Source organism: Littorina saxatilis, linkage group LG6, assembly GCF_037325665.1.
Source record: "Littorina saxatilis isolate snail1 linkage group LG6, US_GU_Lsax_2.0, whole genome shotgun sequence".
Lineage (NCBI taxonomy): Eukaryota > Metazoa > Mollusca > Gastropoda > Littorinimorpha > Littorinidae > Littorina > Littorina saxatilis.
In genome coordinates, this window is record NC_090250.1 from 2,657,116 (window position 1) to 2,672,878 (window position 15,763).

Genomic DNA, 15,763 nt, shown 5'->3' on the forward strand with positions numbered 1-15,763 from the left:
TTGAATACATCTATGTATATATATACGACTTGTGTCTCTGTGTCTGTGTGTCTGTCTGTGTGTCTGTGTGTGAGTTCGCGATGCACGGCCAAAGTTCTCGATGGATCTGCTTCAAATTTGGTGGGCATATTCAGGTAGACCCGGGACAGGACACAACCTGGTCGATATTTCAACACGTGCTCTCAGCGCGCAGCGCTGAACCGATTTTGGTTCCACCTCAGCTATTTTGGTTCCACCTCAGCTACCCGGGCCCCCATACCGACACACCAAAGCCAAAGTTCTCGGTGGATCTTTTTCAAATTTGGACACCGTATTCACCCCGGACACAATATCATCGATGAGATATTTCAACACGTGCTCTCAGCGCGCAGCGCTGAACCGATTTTGGTTTTTGTTTTCATTTCACCATTATAAGTAACTCTTCCTTATCTTCTCATCTTCTCCAGGTTTTCAGCGTTTACCTCCCTTCCTTCGTATGGTGCACTATAGTATGAGTGGGGCGTCTTCGGATATTCCCGGCGTTCTGTTACTATTTTTAGAAGGTCACCGCAGTGTCCAGAACGTAAATTGGACCCGTAAATTATCCTCACTGTAAAAGTGCAAAGGTCGAATCAATTTATAGCCACGCGAAAAATACACTGTCATCTATCTCTCTATAGATACGGCTTCTCTGTGTTTGTGTGTGTGTGTGTGTGTGTGTGTGTGTGTGTGTGTGTGTGTGTGTGTGTGTGTGTGTGTGTGTCTCTCTCTATGTGAGCAACACCTGGGGATTGTTCAGTTCTGTTTGTGATGTGGTCTGGCAGCTTTTGTGTATTTGTATGTACTGGCCTTCCTTTGAAAAGCCGTAACAGTTCAAAAGGGCTTACAGATAAGCTATAAATTGCTCAATCCTGTTTGAGTGGAGTTCGCTTCCAAAGGTGATTAACACGGTTACATTCGTCGACAAGGATGGCCACTGAATCATTTTCGTGCTGTTCCCATTCCACGAATCTGGGAGGGACCTAAGCTTGGCGGGTCCATTGTTCGGACCCGGCGAAGCCGGCGTACGGCTCTAAGTACTTCTTCCCGGCGAAGCCGGCTACCCGGCGAAGCGGGTATTCATTCTAGTATATATATATATATATACACACAAACGTAAAACAATTACAAAAGATAAGCATGACAGTAAAAATAAAAAAATAAAAATTTTAAATAAAAAAATAAAAGAAAGGCAGAAAAACTATTCACATGACTATATACACGTTGTAGGCTATACATACATTCATTCTTGCGTTATGAAACACTGATGCTTTATGGACAGATATGATCAATATGAAAATAATCAGAACGAAGTCTTCCATCACTGTGACTTTTCGTAATTTGACATTAAATGTAATGAGAGGTGTTTTTTGAAAGTATTGAGACTTGTTGGGACTCGAACTGATTCCGGGAGAGAATTCCACAAAACGCTGCCAGAATAAGCTAAACTTGATTTAAAGAGATCTATCCGCGGAATGGGGACGTTGAATTTTCGGCTTGGTTTGGCTTTAAATTTTGTAATGAAAGCACTCGGTGCATGGCCGGAAAGGATTTTGTGAAGGAGCACGCCTTTATTTGATTTAAATCTTTCTTTTGAGGGCAAAATGTTAAGTTTTTTATAATCGTCGAAAACAAGACTGGATTGTTTTAATAGAACTGATTTTAGTGCTCGTCTGTGTAGACTGTACAGTGGTTTTAAAATGTTTGCACTGGCAGAGTCCCAGATGGTCGAACAATAATCCGTGATGGTTTGTATGTATGCATTATAAAATAATAACCTTGAGTGTGGATCAAGAAAGTGCTTTATTCTGTTCAACAAATATATTTTCCTCGACATGGTTTTACACAACAATCTAACATGATGGGTCCAAGATAAATTATTATCGATATTTACTCCCAAAACTTTGTGATCTCCTACTTCCGCTATTGCATCGTTGCCAATTAATAAGGAATGAGGATTATTCTTGATGTTTTGTCTTTTTTGCCTTGTTGTAATTAACATGTATTTGGTCTTTTGGGGGTGAAGACTCATGTGGTTATATTTCGTCCAATTAATGAGATCATCTACACTGTTCTGCAATGATAAATAAACTTTGTCTAATTTTTTATCAGAAGTGTGTATGGTCGTATCATTAGCAAATAGTTCACAATCATCATTAACACTAAAAGGAAGATCGTTAATATACAGAGAGAAAAGAAGTGGCCCAAGGACAGAACCCTGGGGGACTCCATATAACACCCGTCTTTTACTTGACATGGTGGAATTCACGCAGACGGATTGCTCTCGTCCGGCTAAGAAAGATGAGAGGAGGCATAGGGTTTGGGGTGACAATCTATACTCAGCTAATTTTCTTAAAAGTAACTCATGATTAATGTGACGTCTGCTTCTCGTTCTAGGGCTGATCAGTGTTTAACAGAGACAAGTGCAAAGAAGTAATAAGAAATTTAATAATTCTGTACTTTCAAAAACATGCACATGATCATTCTTGCAGACATCAATCCCTTTCTCTTAGAATCTTCAAATGAAAGTTTTATAGATTATGATTTCGCTGGTGTGATTTCACACACACGTAACAACATTGTCTTTCTTCTTCTTGTTGCGTAGACGTTTGATATCGAAGCGCGGAACGTACTTCTTCTTCTCGTTGCAAATGTATTTCGGTTTACACAAATGAAGACATGAAGTTAATGTTCACAAAATATAAAGTAGTCTACTCATCATGATAAACTCGATCTGGGTGACACTTGGGGACGTTGGTGGTTCCTTCCGTGGTTACCGCTGACGTTGCCCTTCCCACAGTGTTCACACGACATCATTTACACAAGCATTGTACACCCCTGTACACTTGCACCTTCTGCAACACACACGTGCAATATCTGTTATTATCAAGTATGATTTCCATCGATATCATTCAATTTGTTTCTCTAAAACAAACACAGAAACAAGAGTTCACAGACTGACACAAACACATGGAAAATGAACAATACCTGTGTTTTCCTGTGAATCAATAATGTTAAAATGTATTAGCGTGTTTTACCTGCGGTTAGTGGACCTTTGGAGATCGCAAAAATGTGGAAATCCGTCCACGGAAGGTGAAACATATGCTAGTGCAATCTATGTGGCTTCGTTGATTGCTGCCATCTTGGAGTCAATGAAACGGTCAGAGCATTGCATCCTAGCAACCTCAACTGAATATATGTACAGTTCATATTCACGAATTAATACCAATGCACGCTGTTTCCTTTTGCTCTCTTCTTTAAATTTCTTTCCATGAAGATAAACAAATTCTTTTCTTGTACGCTGCACTAGTTTTGGACTAATGGCGCGAGCGTTGACGTCATATGTATACAGTGTCGTCATGACGTAGTCTCGGTCATTTAACCTCGTTTTGTGTACGCAACTAGTGAAGTCTCGATTAATATGAGAGAGGGAGTCGATACACGAATTCCATTCGTCACAATTAATGACGTCGAATGCTTTTGCAAAATCGACGAATAGGACACCACAGAGTTCATTATTATTAATGTTGCTAAGCAAGTTTTCAAGAAGTTTTATTAATGCTGTGTGGCACGAATGATTTACTCTGAAGCCTGACTGATTTGAATGAATAAGGTCGTATTTCTTCAAGTGTGCGGCCAAGTGTGTATATACATGTGTTTTTCAAGTGGTTTGGATAAAACAGGAAGAATCGAGATTGGTCTGTAATTGGCGGGGTCAGAAGAATTACCTGATTTGAATAGCGGGATTACTTTTGCCTCCTTTCTTCTTCTTCTTCCTTCTTCGTTCGTGGGCTGAAACTCCCACGTACACTCGTGTTTTTGCACGAGTGGAATTTTACGTGTATGACCGTTTTTTACCCCGCTTGCCTCCTTTAATTTGGCGGGAAAGTCAGATTTGTCCAGGCACAAGTTGTAAACGAATGTCAGAGATTCTGCAATAAAAGGGGCAGACAACTTCAAAATTTTCCCATCAAGATTATCTAGACCATGAGTACCAGTTTGTTTTAAGCATATCAGATAATGGAAGACTTCACTCACAGATAACAGGGGGATGTCTAAACTATGTGTAATATTTTTTGAAACACAAAACTGTTTCAACTTGTCCAGATTATTCTGTTTTGATCTATCATTTGTGATTATTTTTTCAACAATAGAAGTGAAATGAATGTTAAGATCATCGGCAGGTACATCAATGACAGAAGATTTTACGGTTTCTTTACGTGTCAACTGGTTGATCACTTTCCAAATGGCTTTTGAGTTTTGTTTCGTATTTGATGCAGCGAGCTCACGGTAATATTTTTTGCGAGCAGCACGTTTCATGGACGTTACTTCGTTTCTCTGCTTTCTGTACTCTTCTTCTCTGCCATTACGTTTAAGAAAATCGCGGTGATTAATCGCACATTGAATGTCGTGTGTAAGCCATTTTGGTTTTGGGTGTTGCTGCACACGAGAGGTTCTGAATGGTGCATGTTTATCATATACTTTTATAAACAAGTTGTACCATAATTCAAATGCTTCATCGGGATCAGTATGATTATAAATTATTGAAAAATCTGTACAACTTAAATCAGAAAGAAATGATTCTTTATCAAGTTTTGAAAATAGCCTATACGTTATGAATTTATGCTTTCGTTTGGGGATTCTAACCCCTTTTTTCGACCATGTGAGGCATATTGGAAAGTGATCACTACAACCAATACTTGGAACTGAGGTTTTAATAATGTTAGCCTGGGTTGACACACATATATGGTCTATAAGCGTAGATGAGGTAGCTGTAACTCTTGTTGGAATCGTTACTAATTGTTGTAAATTATGAAAGGATAACTTTTCCATCCAGCACTTGTTGGGTTTCAGAAGATCAAGATTAAAATCGCCCAAAAGTATAATTTCTCTGGATTCAAGGCTGACAGCGTCCATCATGTTATCGAAATTATCAAACCAGTTAACATGTTCAGCTGGATTCCTGTAGCAGAAACCGGTCAAGACTGGCGCTGATTTACGCAATTTTAATTCCAGCCATATTGTTTCAACCGAATGCTGCTCTAAGTGATGAAGTCTATGAAACGTTAAGGACTCGTGGATATAAACAAGCAAACCAGTTTCTTTTGTTGATGATGGATCTCGACGTACGACATTATATCCTTCAATCTTAACTTCCACATATGTGATATTGCTGTTAAGTCTCGACTCAGAGAGTCCAAACATGTGAAAGTATTTGCCTGAGTTGAGAAGAATAGCTGCTACCTCATCAAGCTTATTTATGGCATGATTAATATTCAAATGTCCAACTCTTAGACCGTCTTTAACAGGCCAGGAATTCGTAGATACAGTCATGGACTTATTAAACAGTACACAATGAAAACAATCTCTGTAAGAGAAAATGAGTGAGTAGAAATCTCGTAGAATACAAAAAAACCAAAAAACAATTCAAATTAATCTAGAAAACAAAGTTTAAAAAAGAAGAACAAAGATGTATGCACTGTAAAGGCAGGAATCTGCAGGAAATGCACAAGCAATTCGATAAACTCGATCGTACTTCAACCGTCACAGAAAAGTCAATTTTCCAATGCTCCAAGGCGCTGGTGGTAATGCTGAAGAGTTAGAGGCAATCAGTCACAGTACAGACACGGATTGACCGACACAACATTTAACTCGCACGTATTGAGTACAATTCATGCGCACGGGCAGAACAGTTGAACCTGCCAGGCCATTTATATGCTTGTCACAGGTTACGTTATGATCGCTAAACAAAGGGTACTCAGTTAAGTTATTTTCCACAATACTTTTTCGCGAAACTACGGATAATTGAGCGAAACACACTGATAGTTAGGTACCGAATATGCGTACCATTCACACAACTGATGAAGATGATCACTGTCGCTTGGTGGACTATCCTAGCGGTAGTCCGATGAACTCACCAAGACGATGTTCCAGCAACAGACTCTTTGTTCAGAGCCGCTCTCTCTCTCTCTCTCTCTCTCTCTCTCTCTCTCTCTCTCTCTCTCTCTCTCTCTCTCTCTCTCTCTCTCTCTCTCTCTCCCTCTCTCTCTCACACACACACACACACACACACACTGACACACACACACACACACTCACACACACACACAAACCCACATGGAGAGAGAGAGAGAGAGAGAGAGAGAGAGAGAGAAAGAGACAGAGAGAGAGAGAGACAGAGAGAGAGAGAGAAAGAGAGAGAGACAGAGACAGAGAGAGAGACAGAGAGAGAGAGAGACAGAGAGAGAGACACAGAGAGAGAGACAGAGAGAGAGAGACAGAGAGAGAGAGACAGAGAGAGAGAGAGCTGTGTGTGAGAGTGTTTGCAGATCTGCTTTCGAAGCAGGGACCATACCGAGCTGGCCTGTAGAAGTTTTGGGACGGTTTATGGAATGCATTCTATCATAAGAATGCATTGTTGGACGTTATAGAATGCATTCTATCATAGAATACATTTCTGGGCAAATGACAAGTATGATTGAACGCATTCTATATTTAATATACAATGTCTTGTATTTTATAGAATGCATTAATTCTATAAATGTAGAATGTATTCTATAATACGGAATGCATTCTTTGATATAAAATGCATGCTACTTTCTATCATAATTTTCTTAAATAATTCATTATTTAGATCAAACTAACAAAAACTGAATTTCTTTACAAACGGATCGCTTTTAACTCACGTGATCTCAAGCTAAACCTACGTGAACCGAAGGAAAACCCATTGTCAGCGACCATTGGAGGCCAACGATCACTGTCAAAATCAATCATAAACTCCGATGAGAATATTTTCAAAAGAAAAGGATCGTGTCATATTGAATGCACCCTGCATACATTGTTAGCGGCAATGGCAGATCCAAGCGGATCAGCAGCGTGTTGTCTGTTGGCCATGCTTTGATTCCTTGTTCTTTGCTGAACTTCCTGCCTTTCTGGAACATTGTGCTGATGTCGATTGTTTTCTTCTGACCGGTGATTTTAACATTCATTATGAAGATGCAAGTGACACTCTAACCCAACAACTCTGTGATCTAGCTTCCATGTTTAGTCTTGTTCAGACTGTCGATTTCCCGACACACAACTCTGGTCATACTATTGATTTGATATTTCATATGGTTTCTGATAACCTTGTTCATTCGACTCATGCTTGTAATGATCTGAAGTCCGACCACACGTCTATTCTGTGCCACCTAGCGGCCAAGAAGCCACCTACAATGGTAAAAATAGAATCAATGCGATCCATTAACAGCATCAATATGAACGAGTTCGCTGTTGATGTTGCTGATGGTTTGACCCCCACTATGTCACTTCCGAACCTGAATCAACATCTTGGTAAGGTTCTGGACAAACATGCCCCTGTGCGTCAGCGTGAGGTGCGCCAGCGTAAGCCTACGCCGTGGTACAGCTCGGTCGCTGATCAGCTCAAGGAGCTGAAGCGTGAGCGTCGAAGGGCAGAACGTCGCTGGCGCTCCTCACCACTGACAATCAACATGCAGATGTATGATGCCGTGAAACAGAAGGTCACCGACCTTGTGCATAATACTAAAACGTCATTTTATTCTGCTATGGTTTCTTCCAGTGCCACATGCAAACAGCTCTTCAACAATATGACCACACTGTTAGGCACGCGTAAAAAAAGCCTCCTTGCCTACCGTCTTTGACGTTCAACAACTTCCGGCCCTTTTTAGTGACTACTTCAAGAACAAAATCCTTTCGATACGTGACAGCTTTTCGCATGTTGCAAACACACAAAGCGCATTTCCTACCGATCCGTTTCAAGGCACTCCCTTATTAGCTTTCACCACTGTCTCTGAAGACGATGTCAAGAAGTTAATTCTAAAAACCGCCCCCAAGACGTGCGAACTTGACCCGATTCCAACCAAACTACTTATTCAAAACATCGACATCCTCCTCCCTACCATCACTAACATAGTGAACGAATCACTCTCTTCTGGCGTTGTCCCCACGGAATTCAAAACCGCTTTAGTAAAGCCACTGCTGAAGAAAGCTTCTCTCAATTCCAACGAGTTGAAAAACTATAGACCCGTCTCAAACCTTCCTTTTCTATCGAAAATTCTCGAAAAACTTGTTCTCCGACAGCTTGCCTCACATCTCTCATCCCACAACCTTCTTAGTGCCCACCAGTCAGCCTATCGACCACGGCACAGCACGGAAACGGCTCTTCTTCGTATTTTGAATGACCTTCTGACCGCTCTAGACCAGGACAAAACATCCGTCCTCTTGCTTTTAGATCTGTCTGCGGCTTTTGATACGATAGACCATGACATTCTTTTTTATCGTCTAGAGCACTACTTTGGCATTAGCGAGATGGCTCTCTCTTGGATTCAAAATTATCTCTCGATGGCCAACAATCTGCTGAAACCTCTCTTGTGTTTGGTGTCCCTCAAGGTTCTGTGTTAGGCCCGGTGCTGTTCATTATGTACACAGCACCGCTGACAACTCTCATAGAGAATCATTGTGTGCTACACGAAATCTTCGCAGATGATACGCAGATCAATCATTCCGCATCACATGACAAGTACCCAGATTTGGTTCTGTCGCTACAGGAGTGTGTGAGAGATGTCGGGGCATGGATGGAAGAGAACAAACTCAAACTAAATGACGACAAAACTGAAGCCACGCGTTTTTCATACTCCACCCCTACCCATGCTAAGTCTATTTCAGAACTCCCACAGGCCATCTCTTTGAACAATATTGACATCAAGTTCTCGGATACATCCCTTGATCTCGGAGTCTTTTTTGACAAAGATCTTAGCATGAAACAGCATGTAGTCCAAACATGTAAAGCAGCGCGAATGGAGATCCGGCGTATAGGTTCCATTCGACAGTACCTTACCGAAGACGCAACCAAAAGACTAGTCTGTTCCGGCATACTCTCTAGATTAGACTACTGTAATTCACTGCTCGCTGAATGTCCCAAATCTATGGAAAGCCGTTTGGCTCATAACTATTACAGCTGTAATTTAAAATAAATACACCTGTATTTAATGATAAATACAGCTGTATTTATTTCTTAAACGTATACAATAAGTATCATTATTAATTACAGGTGTATTTTTTTTATTAATTACAGGTGTATTTTTTTATTAAATACAGGTGTATTTATTATAAATTACAGGTGTATTTATTTTTAAATACAGGTGTAATTATTATTAAATACAGGTGTATTTATTTTTAAATACAGGTGTATTTATTATTAAATACAGGTGCATTTATTATTAAATACACCTGTATTTATTATAAAATACAGGTGTAATTAATGATAAATACACCTGTATTTAAAAATAAATACACCTGTATTTAAAAATAAATACACCTGTATTTAATAATAAATACACCTGTATTTAAAAATAAATACACCTGTATTTAAAAATAATTACACCTGTATTTAAAAATAAATACACCTGTATTTAAAATTAAATACACCTGTATTTAATAATAAATACACCTGTAATAATCAGTTATAAGTCACGTGGTTAAGCGACTTAAAAACTTGGACTGGGAATCCACATGAAAAACACTAAGCTTATACGCGTCTTCATAGCCTCGCTTTGCCGCCTTTTGACAGACTGAACAGCTCAAGATGGCGGGGGTGGCAAATGTCCCTGATGTTTTGGAAGGTTTGCGAGTGCAGTTTTAATTAACGCTGTTGCCCAGGCTCGCACAGCAGGGTAAGTTAATTGTTTTATCAGACGAATTCGGTTCTTGTGACGATCTACACCGAGTCAGTGGGGCATCCACATCCAGAAGTTGAACTTGAAGGGAGGCCTGTACGCGTTTTTGACCAAAGATGCAAAATATTGGAATTCGGTGCGAGAGACTAGCTGCTATATCGTGTTATCGGTAATCTTGAACTTTAGCGTGTTAAATTCATAGCTCTTAATTCAGAGGCATTTAAGTCTCCAAATTTGTAGAACCTGTACTTGTAATCATAACAAGTCATTTTAGATCCCTTTGAAGTTACGGAATGAACTCCGATGATGAACTGTACGAATGCATTTGACCCATCAAAGAAGGAATTATCCGTGTGACCAGACAAGGGAGACAACTCTTTCGTGTAGATGATGTCCCATGGTTGACAACGTACACCATTTTCGTCACGCTAAAGTTCAAGATTACCTTGTTATCTGTGTGTGTGTGTGTGTAATCCGTTGTAAAGTGTATATTATGATTATTTGGTGGCGGCGGCAGTGGTACGTATATAATCTCATATGGAAAGCCGTTTGGTTCATAACAAACCTTGATTGATATGGGTTAAAGCTGTGGTCTATTTATGACTTTCCGGGGCTACGAGGTTGAAAAATAGGGACAAAATCATGTACAGATTTCTGTACAGCAAACACTACCCGAAACCCCACCTATACGGCGTGTATGACCTTGAGAGCTTCAGTCAACGCTTGAATTTTGCAGTGGTAACATCCGGTTTGCTCTCGCAGAGCTGAGCATATTTGTTGTCAAGAAGGATCGAGCAGAAAAAATAAACGACTTGGCAGGGATTCGAACTCAAGGCATCGGGGCCTCGAAATGTCGGGGCCGATGTCTTAACCGCTAGGCCACTACACCAGTATTGTCAAAGATAAAAAAAATTGATAATTTTATATCATTCTACGCTTGAATTATCATTTATGCGTTGCAAAAACGTAAAAATTGACATTAAAATTTGCCTTTATTTGCAAACATGTTTTACAGAATCGCAGTACATGTTTACACCGTCATGCTACACGACATTCGCGCCATGCAAATAGCTGCGATATCTCTATTTACAACATGCAAGAAAATGACAAGAACAGTAATTGAATCTCTCCAAAGCCAGTTGAAACCAGACATCTAAGAAATAGTTATACATGTATTCACTTCTGAACAACCGGCACGGTTGGCCTAGTGGTAAGGCGTCCGCCCCGTGATCGGGAGGTCGTGGGTTCGAACCCCGGCCGGGTCATACCTAAGACTTTAAAATTGGCAATCTAGTGGTTGCTCCGCCTGGCGTCTGGCATTATGGGGTTAATGCTAGGACTGGTTGGTCCGGTGTCAGAATAATGTGACTGGGTGAGCCATGAAGCCTGTGCTGCGACTTCTGTCTTGTGTGTGGCGCACGTTATATGTCAAAGCAGCTCCGCCCTGATATGGCCCTTCGTGGTCGGCTGGGCGTTAAGCAAGCAAACAAACAAACAAACAAACAAACTTCTGAACAATGGGCGGATAGAGATATAAATCATGCTGCTTCAAGAATAACATAACATGAATTCATATCAATGTTTTTCCTTCATTTTCTCAATTGGCGCAGTAGCCTAGTGGTTAGGACATGAGACACGAAGTCGAGAGTTCGAATCTTCGCCGGGGCTTTTATTTTTTCCCCTTGATCTCTCTTGAAGATAAAATATGATCAGTCTTGAGAGAGCAAACCGGCTGTTATCCCTGAAAAATTCAAGCGTTGACTGAAGCTCTCAAGGTCATACACGCCGTATAGGTGGGGTTTCGGGTAGCGTTTGCTGTACAGAATTCTGTACATGATTGTATCCCTATTTTTCAACCTCGTAGCCCAGGAAAGTCATAAATAGACCACAGCTTTAATCTCCAGAGCTGTGTACCAGGGAAAACCATGTTATAAAGTAGACTTTTTATTAAATTTAACTTGAGACATTTAAGCTGTACAAATTAATTTCATTCACAAATACTAGTTTCATAAATATCCTTGGCCTGCAGAGATAGAATAACAAATACTTGCACATTTTGTTTGTCTTAGTGTTCAGTAAAAGTACAAAGGTTTTAAAGTAAAGCACCTTCATAACATGGAAACCGGAAGTTGTGACATGAATTTGAATACTGCTAACACTACCAAGAAAATAATATATATATATATTCTATGTTGTTTTGTTGCAAGTCTGCATCATTAACAACCTGGAGTATTACTGGAAAAAAAATTATTACTAAAGAAAATATGTATACTCTCGATACTCTCCATGCACATGATTTTTGTGCAGACGAGAATTTTTGCAATTCAATAAAAGGGCGACCACTTAGTAAAGTCTTGGTTCAATTATGTTCTTTTTATGGGTTAGTTGTTAGCAACAATGTAACCGACAAACTTCAAACTGAATTTTGGTGCTTTCCTCTAACATATATTATATATTTGAAAAACATCAATGTTTACCTGTGTCAAGTTTCTTTTTTGGGAGAGTATACATTCAAGTTGCCATTTAATACATGTTTTAAGGACTGAAAATACATGTCACAAAATGGGAAACGGCCCAGGAGAATAAGGCCAAAAAAAAAAAATGCTTTGGTTACGGTTTCCCGACCGACCCTAACTTTTTGGGCCGACCCTAAACTTTTTTTTTGGTCCTAAAGCTAAAAATAAAATGAACCAAACACATACATACACACAAAAAAACCACACACACACACAAAAACCCACCGAAAACGACAACACCACGGCACAGAGAAAACATCGATCGCCGGCGAGCAGACAACAACAAGCCCGACAAGGGACACCACTCCGCTTTTTACAACTCCCATATCCAAGGGAAGTCAGTCTCGTGCGTTCGTTCGTTGCGCGAACGTTTTTGCAATCGTATTCGGAAAGTGCGTTCATATCGAACAAACACGACTGATAAGTCGGTACTCGAAGAGTGCAACCTTGGTGGACATTTTTCATGATTTTCATCCAACTTTGGACGGCAAACTGTTCGGGATAAAATGTGTTGGGTCGACGAAAATAAGTGCCGAGCCCGAAGACTCTTTCGAACTGGACTTTGGCATGACTCTCGAAAACTGTGTTCACTAGTGGCACTATACAGTTTAAAGGGTATGTCCAGTTTTCTTTTCTTAACATGAAAAAGTAATTAATATCTGTGGTTCCAAATACACCAATATGAAAATACCTCGAATATCCTGCATACACAAATATTTTTATCATTTCAAGAGGGACCAACCACAAAAAAAAAACACAAAAAAAAAGTTTAATCGACCTACCTACCCTATTTTTTTTGGCCATGAAACCGTAACCAAAGCATTTTTTTTTTTTGGCCTAACTTATATGTAAAGCAGCAAATGATAAGCACATGGTTTTACCCCTGAAAGCTCCAAAGATTTGGGAAAATGAATCTCGTTTGCCTTCACATATCAAACTGAACGTCAAGCAGCTCAAAAAAAGTCTCAAGAAAAGTTACGCTTTCAAAATAGCATTTCATTCTGTGTCGCAAAGCATGCTTAACATTTCTACGCTTCTACAAATGAACACAAGCATGCAATAATTCCCTCTCTTTTGAGTCCTGGTACTTGTATGCTTATTAAGAAAGCGGGATGATGTTTCCTTTATTTCAGAATTTCTTTTTTGTCTTGTTTCAGATGGAAAGTGCGGAGAAACCACCATCTCAGATTTCGTGTTTTTCATGTCTGGGAGCCGGTCCACAGTACCAGGAGGGTACCAGAGTCCTCTGACCGTGGTGTTTGTGGACACACCCGAAAAGCCACTCCCCAGAGTGTCAACTTGTGCCCTCAGAATGCAGGTGTCTGCCCCACACGTCAAGAACTGAGGCAGAAGCTGTCCCAGGCTGTTCTTGAAGGGGGTGGATTTTATTTATTGTAAAAACTTTCCTTCAATGGTGCGATTAGTTTCTGCTTGGTAGCCGTAGCTGTTGGTGTTTCTATCTGTACACACCCTGGGGGGGGGGGGGGGGTGTTAACGTTGAACTTTGAAATCTTAAAATTATTAAGACAAGGTGTGGGTGGTTTTTTTCTCTCCGTAAAATAAGCTTTATTTTAGGTGCCTGTACCGTACATCATTTCTTACTTGCTATTAAATGCAAGAGAGAGACTTTCGAAGATTTGATGTTTGTGTTTCGCATTATTTTTGCTTGGTAGCCGTAGGTGTTGGTGTTTCTTTCTGTACACACCCTGCGAAAAAATGTTTGTTCTGCAATTTTGAAGAGAATTCACAAATGTATTCAAACTGAATTATTTGAGGTCATGCTGCAAAGGAAAAAAAAAACATGACCCTGATTTAACCGGTTTCCTATACTCCTTTACATACCTTGTTTTTGTTTTGATTGTTTTCTTTGCTTTTTGCAGGGGGGGGGGGGGGGGGGTGTTTAACGTTGAACTTTGAAATCTTAAAATTATTAAGACAAGGTGTGTGTGGGTTTTTTCTCTCAGTAAAATAAGCTTTATTTTGGGTGCCTGTACCGTACATCATTTCTTACTTGCTATTAAATGCAAGAGAGAGACTTTCGAAGATTTGATGTTTGTGTTTTGCATTATTTAAATTGCCGTTGTGTTTCAAGAGTGTGTTCTGTTCTTATTTGTTTTTTTGCACCACTGTTTGTCATTATGTTGCCTGCTTTTCGTGTTCCGTGTAACGCTGTCCATGGAAAACATGTAAAGCATTGTATTTCTCTCGACTATTGATCAAGTAAACTAAGCACTTCACATCATATCAGGTATCAGTTACCTAATGTACAGAATAAATGGTTCAACCCCCCTACTACACGAATAACACGTTGCCAGCAAAATATCAAAAGCACTCGGACTAGCGTTACAGTGTCCCATACAAAACTTGGCAATATACACCATAAACCGGATACAAACAAATCAATTGCACGCTAACAACTTTGTTATACTGTCTCATAATGGTATACAAATTAATAAACTCAAAAGCGTTTGTAACAGTTATGATAATGTGATATTCGTGCCCTGTGTAACGATAGTCTGTTTTTATGTTTTACCAAATTAACCAAAACTGGCGTTGTCTACTGCTTTTCCTTTTATAGTTTTACACTCCTCTGTAGTGAAGGTCACTGCTCACACAAGGGCGGGGATGTAGCTCAGTCCTGTTGGCCGCTGTCAGCGCGAGTTCGTCCCCACGTTCGGCGAGAGATTTATTATTGCTCACAGTCAACTTTGTGTGCAGACTCTCCTCGGTGTCCGAACACCCCCGTGTGTACACGCAAGCACAAGACCAAGTGCGCACGAAAAAGATCCTGTAATCCATGTCAGAGTTCGGTGGGTTATAGAAACACGAAAATACCCAGCATGCTTCCTCCGAACGCGGCGTATGGCTGCCTAAATGGCGGGGTAAAAACGGTCATACACGTAAAAGCCGTGGGAGTTTCAGCCCATGAACGAACAAACGGCTCACACAATTTCAGCTTTCTTGTTTAGTTTATAAATTTCAGCCTCAATTCCTCGTCTCTGTAACCAGTATTAAATAGTGACTGTTTTGCTAACTGTTCAGCTGTCACCTGCCAAGTAGAACCGATGTATTCTTTATGATGTGATAAAATTAAAGTATTCATTCCACTTTGTGATGGATGAACTCGCAACTGCCAAGTATTACCAGTCTTATGATGGGATAAAAATTAAGTATTCATTCCATTTTGTGATAGGTTAACTCTCAACTGCCAAGTAATACCAGTCTAATGATGTGATAAAAATATTCATTCCATTGTGTGATGGGTTAACTCTCACCTGCCAAGTATTACCAGTGTGTCTTGTGATGTGATAAACATAAAGTATGCATTCCATTTTGTGATGATTTTCCTTATTTAAAGTGGATTTTCTGCATGACACTTGTTTGATTAAAATTAATTGTATTTGTGGCAGACAACTTGAGTTATGTTTTGTGTTTTTGTAAAAACAACTTGTTTTTTTTAATATGACTGGAAATGAGACTAGCAGCCATGAATCCATAACTACATTTTGCTGTCCATCATAGACATCTCACTCG

General features: G+C 39.9%; 1 protein-coding gene and 2 long non-coding RNA genes across 3 annotated transcripts in view; 2 read left to right on the forward strand and 1 right to left on the reverse strand.

Annotated features, from left to right (window-relative positions):
* The window catches only part of LOC138968295 (fibrinogen gamma-B chain-like), a 485,749-nt gene that overhangs the window by 438,463 nt on the left and 31,523 nt on the right, over nt 1–15,763 (forward strand). The window lies entirely within an intron of this gene.
* Nucleotides 2,449–3,260, reverse strand: LOC138968285 (uncharacterized). Its single transcript, XR_011456124.1, has 2 exons — nt 3,057–3,260; nt 2,449–2,873 (listed from the first exon to the last, which is right to left on the reverse strand). It is a non-coding gene; the product is annotated as an uncharacterized lncRNA (long non-coding RNA).
* Nucleotides 9,558–15,643, forward strand: LOC138968287 (uncharacterized). The gene is made up of 2 exons (XR_011456126.1): nt 9,558–9,710; nt 13,387–15,643. It is a non-coding gene; the product is annotated as an uncharacterized lncRNA (long non-coding RNA).